Consider the following 10,314-nt stretch of genomic DNA (forward strand, 5'->3'; position numbering starts at 1 on the left):
CCCTAAACACAAAACTCAAAACTCAAACACAAACAAAAGAAGAGAGAAAGAGAACACAACTCTAAAATGAATGAATGTTGTAAATGAATGTAAGAGCATACAGGGTACTCAAGGATAGAGCAATGTCGGAGTGTGACGTCCACCGAAGATGGATCCCAAGTCTATGACCACCAGTCGAAGTGTAGGGAGTGCTGAATAGTGAATGGCAGTAGACTGGTCACCAAAACGTAGCAGTCTGGAGGCTGGAAACCGGTAAACACAGCAATGTACTACCGATCGGAGGCTGGAAACTATGCAGTCTACTGTAAACAACAGGCTAAAACAATGTCTGAGAGTGTCAGGGCTTGCAATACTGAAAACGCAGGCTGGCTAACCCTGGAGATGATGGACAGCAAGCCGAACAGCAATCTGGGACAGTCTAGAGCAGTCGCCAGCAGTTGAGCGCTATCGCCTATAGCAATGGACAGACTGAAGATAATGTGGCTGCAGTCGATGATGGCTGGACAACAGATGGAAGCGGGCTGCAAGCTAGAAACTGGGCACCAACAGCAGCAGAGGATGTGTGGGCTGGTGTAACTTGCAAACAAGGCTGATGGCTGAATGGGGGCAGCCTGTCTATTTATAGATGTGGAAAGGCGCCCCAAAAATTAGGGTTTCCACTAAACTCTCTCGACCTGCTCCCCGTTTTAGGGTTTCCATTAAACTCTCTCAAACCGCTCCCTATTTTAGAGTTTTACTCTAAAAGAGCATTTTTAATGTGTTTTGGGGCTATTTAAGAGGCTAATCAGCAAGTAATGCATATTTTAGCTCAAGACCCGGCCGGTGGATGCAAGGGGGAGAGAGATTAGAAGTTTTCTACCTGTCTTTGAGTCTGCTTGGTTGGCCAGAAACTCTGATCAGCTTTGGCAAGGACACCCCCCTTGTACCATAGCCAGCTCTGGAAGTCTTCAAAGTCGTAGACAGTCTGCAACCAATCAAAACCTGTAGGGTTAAAGAGAAAAAGGCCCCATGATCCACGAAAGAGAGGAATCAGCTGGAGAAGGCGAGCAGGATGTAGACAGAGGTGTTTATGGCAATGTTCCCCATATGCCTCATATATGATCAGAAGTATCATAAGTTCAATTCCTTTGACAAAGCACTTCTGCCATACTCTCGTGCCCACACGACTCTACTAAAGCCATGCTCGAGAGAGTTCTCTACACGTATAAAGCTGTAAACAAACAAAGTTGCACAATGAATTGTTGATTGAGAGAAGCTTCAAGGGCAGGGTTTGTAAGATTTTTGAGATTACAGTCTCCAACCCACTGAGGGCAAGATATACCCTACCCCATAAAAAAGCATACACGTCAAGACAATCATCATGTTGTTGACGTAGAAACCCACAGTTGCGTAGTAGAATGAAAGCATTCTAAAAAAATCTAAACGATGCCCCAGCCCTTTGAAGTTTTCTACCTGTCTTTGAGTCCTTTGTCACAACTCAAACTTCTTCACTACAAAAAGAGAGAGATTTGAAGAAAGGACTGCTTTGAAGGGATTAATCATCAAAGCTTCCTTCACAAAACCTTTGGTACAACCCATCCTTGGGCAAGCTTTGTCTTAATAAGCATACACAATCCCACTATTCCCAATACTTGTGGTATAACTTTTAGGGTGGCCTAAAAAAGGGAGCACCCAATATAAGGCACTCACTTTGACATAAAGACAGACTTTATATTGGTGTCAGATAAGTAGACTACTAGCAGTCTAGCACCGTCTTGATGACCTCAACATTCCACCTAAAAGACACTGAACTTCCTGGTCCCTCTTTGTGTTGTTCCAGTGAAGGTGCATGTCTCACTGCCCAACATGCTCACATCTTATCAATCTAGACATGTGAAGAGACTAAAATGAGATACAGCTCCTGCTTTACTCCTTGAAGGTGGCATGCCAGCACCCAAGTCATTGATAGCACTGCATCAATCTCTAAGAAACCCTCACTGAGACAAAGAGCAATTGGATCCAACACTTGGCACTCACTATACAGCAGTTAGATCCAAAAGTAGCAGAGTTCACAAAATCTTCTACCTTGATAGTACTCTTAACCCTGATTGGGCCTCTTTCCTGCAAGTATACGCGAGATTTGCAGTCCTCGGCTGAATGCTTGGTTGAAGAGAAGGCGTGTCTGCATAGCTTGAAATCCAGGAAGCCATGAGAGTATACCCAGTGGAATCATCACCACAACTCCCATCATTAATTCATATAACCGTGCAACTTGCACCACCACGGGCCATACGGTAGTGTTCACCAGGAAAGTCTTGAGCACTAAGCATATACAGAGCAATCCCCAGCCAGTGGGAATGAAAGCAAGCACACTCAGAAACAAGTCCACAATCTGGAAGCTGGTTAGCTTGAGAAGAAGCACAATCACCATGGCAATAAAGAGTGCGACAAACAACTGCACAGCCCTGTAGTACAAATGCTGCTTAGCTGCATACTTCTCTGCCGTTTTAGCCACAAGCATACAGAGCAAAAGGGCTAGGATTATATAGATCCATGAGAGAAGATAAACCAAGACGCTTTTGTTGTTAGCTGCTATGTGTAACCTGTACACCATGCTGTATTGTATGAGGAAAAAACGAACACTCAGAGCAATTTCCAGGACCTTGCCCCAAAAGCCTGTTGTCCTCAAGTGATCCTGCTCCTCATTCCACCACACTTCCCAACTCTGATCGGCTTTGGCAAGGACACCCCCCTTGTACCATAGCCAGCTCTGGAAGTCTTCAAAGTCATAGACAGTCTGCAACCAATCAAAACCTGTAGGGTTAAAGAGAAAAGGCCCCATGATCCACGAAAGAGCCAGGAACCAGCTGGAGAAGGTGAGCAAGATGTAGACAGAGGTGTTTGTGGCAATGCCCCCATAGGCCTCATATATGATCAGAAGTATCATAAGTTCAATTCCTTTCACAAAGTGACTTCTTGCATACAGGCGATAATTCTCAGCAAAACTCTCGTGCCTGACTACAAAACCTCGCCCAGTGGCTCGGTATTTGGCACCACCATGCAGCAGGGTTCTGCCAAAGTAATGTGCCTTGGTACCCAAGGAGAAGGTGAAGAAGACAGAGCACAGCTCAAGTTGCATTGTTATGAAATCCCACATGGCTCTACTAAAGCCATGCTCCAGAGAGTTCTCTACAATCATGGGTAAGGCTGTAAACAAACCAAGTTGCACAATGAATTGTTGATTGAGAGAAGCTTCAAGGGCAGGGTTTGTAAGATTTTTGGAGATTACAGTCTCCAACCCACTGAGGGCAAGATATACCCTACCCCATAAAAAGGTATACACGGTCAAGACAATCACAATGTTGCTGATGTAGAAACCTACGGTTGTGTAGTAGAATGAGAGCATTCTAAAAAAATCTAAACGATGCCCCAGGCGGTAAACATCCCTGCTAAGCATCTGCTCACCATTGCCACTTGAGACCTTTGCCTCAAAGAGAGCTATCTGATTCAAGCCAACATCCCGCCCTTTCCCCACTTGTATGTACTCATGGTGCGTAACATTACCCCCTCTAAGAGTACAATTAAATCCTGCAAAGATGTCTTCACTGATATTGATGACCTTAGAGGCCTTACTGATGCCTCCTCGAGTCAAGAACCATAGCCTGTCAAACACATCAGGATGGCCATAGTGCATTCTAACTTTAAGAGGATTTGCAAGCACCCGCTGACCCAGGGTCACAAAACTGGTCTCCTGGGCAGACATAAACCAAGCGAGAGAAGAGACAGAGCCAGTAAAGACGTGCTCTCGAACCCCTAATATCTGTGGCCTCCTCAATCCATAACGCTTGGTGAATTCCTGCAGCAAGTTCCTCATCTTGAGAGCCTCCTCAAAATAGTTGTCCTGGTTCATATCAATGGTTTGAACAGCATCCCCTCGGGTGAAGATGATGGCATGGTTCTGATTTTCTGGCTTGCCTTCCCCGAGCTTGAGCGGACCAGGGAGTTGAATCCTGTAGATTTCGACCTCCTTATTGACGTCAGGATCAAACTTCACCAGGACAGAATAATAGCACATTCCTTGAGCCGTTGGCACCTCATCCACATAGGCAACCCGCATAGCAGGGTGGCTTTTCATGAGGAAGAGAATGTCCTCTGCTCTTGCCTCATTCTTTGCTTTCTGAGCCCCATAGATCTGGCATGCTACCACATAGGTGAATTTCATAAGAGCGGTAGCATTCTCCTGTGCCCTCTTGTCATCAAGACGCAAGCTGCTGAAACTACGCCTGCTAATGGACAGCTCAAAGGACTGCCTGTTGGTGAGGGTCTCCATCCTGACAGAGCTTGCGGAATCCCTCAACTCAACCTCCGACACCGCATCAAGGTAAGCCAGCCTCTGCAAAGCACGGAGGTAAAACATCATGCCCCTCACTGTGCGGGCCAGTGTCTGTCCTCGAAAGGAAGCCCACAACCTGAGGTCTCTTGCAGTGTCCTTGCCCTTCCAGAGCTCTCTCTCAACATTCCTGTGATCCTCCATTTTCATTCTCTCAAGGAAGTTCTTCCACTCATCAGGGTAGATACTCCGAAGGTAGAAGAGGATGGTGATTCCATCCTCGTTGGGATCACGCAACTGCTGTGAGCTGTACAGAACATCTTCACTGTAGTAGGGGGTGAGTACACTGAAAGCCAGCATCTTTTCCACTGAGGGTGCATGGGGCATATTCATGAAGAGGGAATTGCTGAAAAAGGATATGCGTCGTCTCGCATCCAAGTTCCTGGGAACATTGTTCATGGCTTCTCTTGTACTGAGAATAGTACCTAGTCTCCTCAGCCTGCGGAAAAAGGGCTCATCTTCTGGATTGGGCAGATTGACAGCATCCAAAAACAAGAGCTCTTGATCTGTTGCAGAAAAGCGATACTTGGCCTTGGTACCACCTATCGGAACCCGAAATTCATGGATCACCACTTCATGCAAATCCTGAAGGGCACCCACTACTTTCTGAATGCTGTCCGGTCCAGGCCTCTTCAAAAGAAGGTTCACCAAAGCCACCACTCGAGCATGCACCTCCACAATCTCAATCATCTTGCAATTCTGCACAAGTGACCCAAGCTGCATATCATCCATTAACTCATGGAAGATCTCCTCAACTATTTTGTGCTCCTTGCTTTCTGGTTTCAGAATCCTTCCCAACAAGTGCCTCACACTATCAAAGCACTCAACCACAGCACATCTCCTGTATTCATTATTGCACACCTTGACCCAGAGGGACTTATCATCACCTTGCCAACCCTTTGCTAGCCCAAGTGCAACCAGCACTTCATTTGACAGCAGCACAGCAGGCCATTGAATCACACTCACATTCCATGAGAGCTTAGGGATTTCAAGTAGCTCCACCTCGTGGTTACTCACTAAGTCTTCCTCCCTGAAGTGGCTGATTATCTCATTCCAAATGAAGGCAAATTTGCGGGCCTCAAGTGTGTCAGACTCAAACTTCTTGTAGTCTTTGCCTAATCCATACCTCAATTTCACCCTCCTTACCATGTCTTTCAAGAGTATGACAAACCGAAAGCGGCCCAAGGTCTCTTCACATATCAGAATATCTTCAGGCATGAGGTTGAAGGAGATGGCACTTGCAAAGAAAGGAAACCTCAGCTTGAGCTGCTGAACATTACGGATTTCACCTATGTGTGCAGATAGCCCCACCATAGCTCCAACTACAGAGGAGAATACAGTATACCAGATTTGCAAATCCATCATGTAGATCAAAACAACAGGCGCCCAAAGAACACCCACGACAAATCTGTTGTGGTTTCTAAAGAACTCATGCCACTCAAAATTGATCACTTGTAAGCTGAGAAGCTCCCTGGTGGGATCAACAAGAGGCTTCACCTGTAAACTGTAGCTAAAGGAGAATTTCACTGCAAGAATCAAGAGCCAGAAACCTGTGTACCGCAGGTTGTCAATGATGCCTTCTCGCAGGCCACGGGCCACAAAGAGCCTGGTTTGGAACCACCATGTCATAACATGGAAGATGCGCCATTCTGATTTTTCAACAAAGTTCCTTATCCATGGGAGGATGAAGAGGAGAAGGGCAAGCACCTCAGGCAAGATGAAGACTGCTGCTGTCTCCAGAAATTGGAAAAGCCTTAAGTTAGCTTCAGTCGACCATCGTCTGTCTGCCATTCTCTGCTCCCAAGCGCGCCAGAGTAAAATTGAGAAGATAGCTGTCCATGAAGAGGCCACCAGTAACTTCAGCACCATGCGAACTCCGACAAGCTTGGTTTCTCGTGAGATCAAACTGTACTGCATGCCTGCATCAAGGACTGCTTGCAAGACACGAAGGCCAGACCAGGTAATGAAAATTGTCAAGAGTGCACCCTGCACATCTCTGTCTTGAAGAACGTGCCATGGGATGCCATCACCATTGAATGCAATAATCATCATAGCTTGCAGCACAAGGATAAGACCCGTCCACAGGTGATCAAAGCTGCGATAGATATGGAAGAAAGAGCGCTGCTCCACAAAACCTGTCTTTCCTACCTTCTGTCTCAAGAATGGCTTGCCTTCTACAGGAGTGACAAGGTAGTTGGAGTCTCTTCTCAGCCAACCAAGTTGCTTGAAGCAGCGCTTAGACCAGAAATACTCATTCATGTCATCATAGTTCCGCCAGGCAGAGTGGGGAGCTTTCCCATTTTTGGCTGCTTCAGATTCTCCCTTGACAGCCTCATATATGGGGGAAACAACCTTTGCAAGGAAGCCATTTGCACCATGGGAAAAGGGGATATGGTCCTGCATATCATCTTCCAGGATGCGATTGAGCTCCTTGGCCATGTTGTGGAAAATGTAACACAGGCATTCAGGCATGAAGCGCAGGTTGGCTGCTTCTCCCCATATAAGAAGGAACAGGCAGGAATAAAGAAGCTCACGGCGATCATCAATGGTGCGGGGGTCTTCGATGAGCCACAACGCATTCTTGACACTAAGGAATGAGCACCACTTCTCGTAGTTCTTTAAGAGCTTCTTACGCAGGAGCAGGACAACACTCTTGTCCAATCTATCCACAGGGTCTGGTGGAGGCTGCATGCGCATCTGGTAGTTTGCTAGCAGGAGGACCACATGCTCTCTTTGATTCTTCACATTGTCCGCCTGGAAACCAAAGAAGGCGCCTAACCAGTCCATCATGTCGAAGTTCTGCTGCCATTGCAGGACACCTGTAGAAGGGCGCCTGAGCTTCCCTACACTTTGAAGAGCTTGCATGGCAGCACGAACTTCAGGAAACCGTAACACATCGTTGTTAGCAAGCATGTCATGGAGAGGAAGGATGTTGTAGACCTCCTCGTCCTCCCCGCTGTAATATCCTCTCTGCGCCATGGTGGGAGGCACAAAACGATGCAGCCAGGACAGGACGTCAGAAGGGAAAGTAGAGACGCGCTGGGGCTAAGAACTGCTGTGCGGCGAGCTCTTGCGCTTCTTGATCTGAGACTGCTTCGCACTACACCTGCAGGATTTTAGCATGAGTGAGACGGCCATGGCTGCTTTGTGAAGAAGAGAGACCTGGTTGAGCTTTGGAGTTCTCCGTGTGGAGTCAAACCGGGCCTACAACATGCAGCAGCAAAGAGAATCTTTGACGCCTGGTTCCACCTTCACGGAGAGCTATTGTAACGGCCTCATGCGCAGGGAAAACCTGCTCTCTCTCTCTCTCTCTCTCTCTCTCTCTCTGTGCGAACAGCGAGGGTATGCAGCGCGAACTTTCTAGTATCGGTGATGACAAGCGCTCTTCTCCCTTATTTGTGCCTAATTTTCTTCAAGGAGTACCTTTCTTGATCCACGACAGTGCTTTCAATTCCAGCAGATGAGGTTCATGAGGAAAACAGGGACTGCGACGACCAGACAGGGAAGCCATAACCACAGAGAGAGAGAGAGAGAGAGAGAGAGAGAGATGGCAGAAGAAAACCTGTGAAAAAAGCTGCTTCTTTTTCCTGGTTGGTACGGACTGCTAGTGGTAAGCAGAGAAGCAGTAGTGAGCAGTGAGCACTGTTTTTTTTTTTTAATAAAAACTTATAATAATCAGAATCATTAAATGTTAATTGAACATGTGTTTTCCAAATTTTATTAAATTTAAAAATGTTAATTGAACATGTGTTTTCCAATTTTTTAAAATTAAAATGATCAGAATGAATCATCACGGCCCACCGTCCACGCCACACGGGGTTTCTCATTCCTTGACGTAATATAATTGGATGGGGATGGTGGATCCCTCCCACTGGCCGTAAATACGAATATTCCGTTTTAAGCTGGAAAAGCCGAAATTCCATGAGACATCTGGGGGCAAAAAGTCGAGAGGAAATTGTGAAAACTTAAAAAGCATACACGACAATTCTTTTTCTTTTATCGCTTTACATAAGTTTTCTCCTGTCCAGTCGCGGAATATGTATTACTATATTTTATATATTATTTGTTTTTCTTATGCCGAGTCTTGGTATGTGGCATTATAGCATAATCTTAAATTCCTGACCAGACGCATTTGCGGGTGGGCGGGGATGTTTGCATGTATCATGTATGGTAGGCTGGCATGGCTCTATGTGGGGATAAGGAGGTTTTGCCGCAAAAGAAGGTGAAGGGCCCAGCAACACCTCCTCTTAATAAGGCCACTTACACACAGCCTCAAGCCGTCCATTGCTTTGCTTACACATTAAACTACGTCCAAAATTACATTAAAAGAAATTTCGTCTATTGATAATAATGTTAAGGTATGTGGGGGGATTGGTGAGGGTTCAATTCTTTTCAGTCGCGTGATTCTCTCTTTGCCGAATTTCCGGATGGGAAAGATTCCCCGCCCAAAAGTGTTCGTCGACCGCAAAAATCTGATCCTTTTGTCCGTCCATAGCCCGGTGTGTAACCAGCCTAAGTATAGAAGAAGATTTATAAATATTGTATTACACTTAAATTTAAAAATTTTCAACATTTTAGTTATTTTATCAAGTGGACCTTTGGAGCTGAGCCACACTTACGCTTATACAAGTGTGGGGAGGAGCTCGTTTTCTGAGCGTGACCATGATACTATCAATTTGCATGACTCGGAAGGCCCACCACTGAAGTGTTTTGCGATCCTAAGGATAATCGATGGAGTACCTCCATATTCAGAGGAACTTCATCGACTACTAGCGAGAGTGTAGGTGAGGTGCCACAATGCCATCTCTCTCTCCTCATGAGGGCTTCTCTCTCCTCATTCACCCTAGGCTCCACAACAAGCAATTACTTGCGCATGTCAGCAATACATGAACTCACCAACGTAGCATCCACAAGGACAATTAGTTAGGTGTGGCGAGGGTCTTAGAGTTATACTCAAGGATGTATTGTCTAGCTTGCCAACAAGGTCTATTACATGTAGCATCCTCAAGATATAAATATTTCATGATAGATGTAAATACTTGCATTAGAAGAAGTATGTATTGTTTTTAAGCTTTACAAAATCAAAAAAATATACTAGAGTTTGCATGCCTTTTGTTGGACTCACATTTAACCCGTATTTGATATACAAGAATTTGTGCCATAGAGTGTGGTTTGCTTTTGGGGAGCTGGGACCGGGGGGGGGGTATCACTTTATTGGCCTCTTTACCTTAGAAGTTACTTGTTGAAACACCTTTTGAAAGCGAAGTCTCATCCATGTCACCCCTGTCACCAAGAAGTAGAAGTTGAGGAGTCAATTAACAGGTTTCTGGAGATTTATGAAGACTTTCGTTCTCTTAAACTGAAAGTTCGTTCCCTTTCAAACACCAATTTAAAAGAAGAGTTTTATCTTAAGAGTTGAAACTTGACCCAAGTGTGCAATTTTGGTTGGGTTCCATTTGAGTTTTAAACTTCCTTTCAATAGGCAAGCCTTTTTTCAACGTTTTGCCACACACTTCAAAACTTGATCCATTTGACTCTAGAGGTTACAGTGGTGTTAAGTACCCTTTCCCTAATACCATATAACACAATATAAAACATTTGTAGATTGATTTTCAATAAGCATTCGAAGTCTTACAAGTGAATTTGACATGCACAAAAGTAAAGCACACGCATGATGCCCATCAAAAAAGAAGCATTCGGTCCTAGTTAAAAACCTCCTCCTTGTAGGACCTAGTACAAACATAAAGGAAAGTTGCAATTGCAAAAAGCTTGTGACTTCAAGTTAAAATCCATTCACTTCCAACTAGTTGAGCCAATACTTATGAGGTAATAATAGTTCTTACGCATTGCACATCTTGGCAAAATTTCTACATAAAATCTACATCCTACATTGACCAACCTTGAAATGATGGGTAGATAGCTCCCTAAAGTCTCTATTTAAAGTT

At 45.2% G+C, this 10,314-nt stretch overlaps 1 non-coding gene and 1 pseudogene across 1 annotated transcript; both read right to left on the reverse strand.

Annotated features, from left to right (window-relative positions):
• Positions 1–1,406: 1,406 nt before the first annotated feature.
• On the reverse strand, positions 1,407–7,981 carry LOC148022579 (callose synthase 12 pseudogene; annotated as a pseudogene).
• LOC148022580 (small nucleolar RNA J33) lies at positions 4,331–4,410 on the reverse strand. Its single transcript, XR_015693845.1, has one exon. It is a non-coding gene; the product is annotated as a small nucleolar RNA J33 (small nucleolar RNA).
• Positions 7,982–10,314: the final 2,333 nt, after the last annotated feature.

Source organism: Lygodium microphyllum, chromosome 16 (assembly GCF_053477565.2).
Source record: "Lygodium microphyllum isolate KBCC chromosome 16, Lygodium_microphyllum_v1.1.10, whole genome shotgun sequence".
In the NCBI taxonomy this organism is placed as follows: domain Eukaryota; kingdom Viridiplantae; phylum Streptophyta; class Polypodiopsida; order Schizaeales; family Lygodiaceae; genus Lygodium; species Lygodium microphyllum.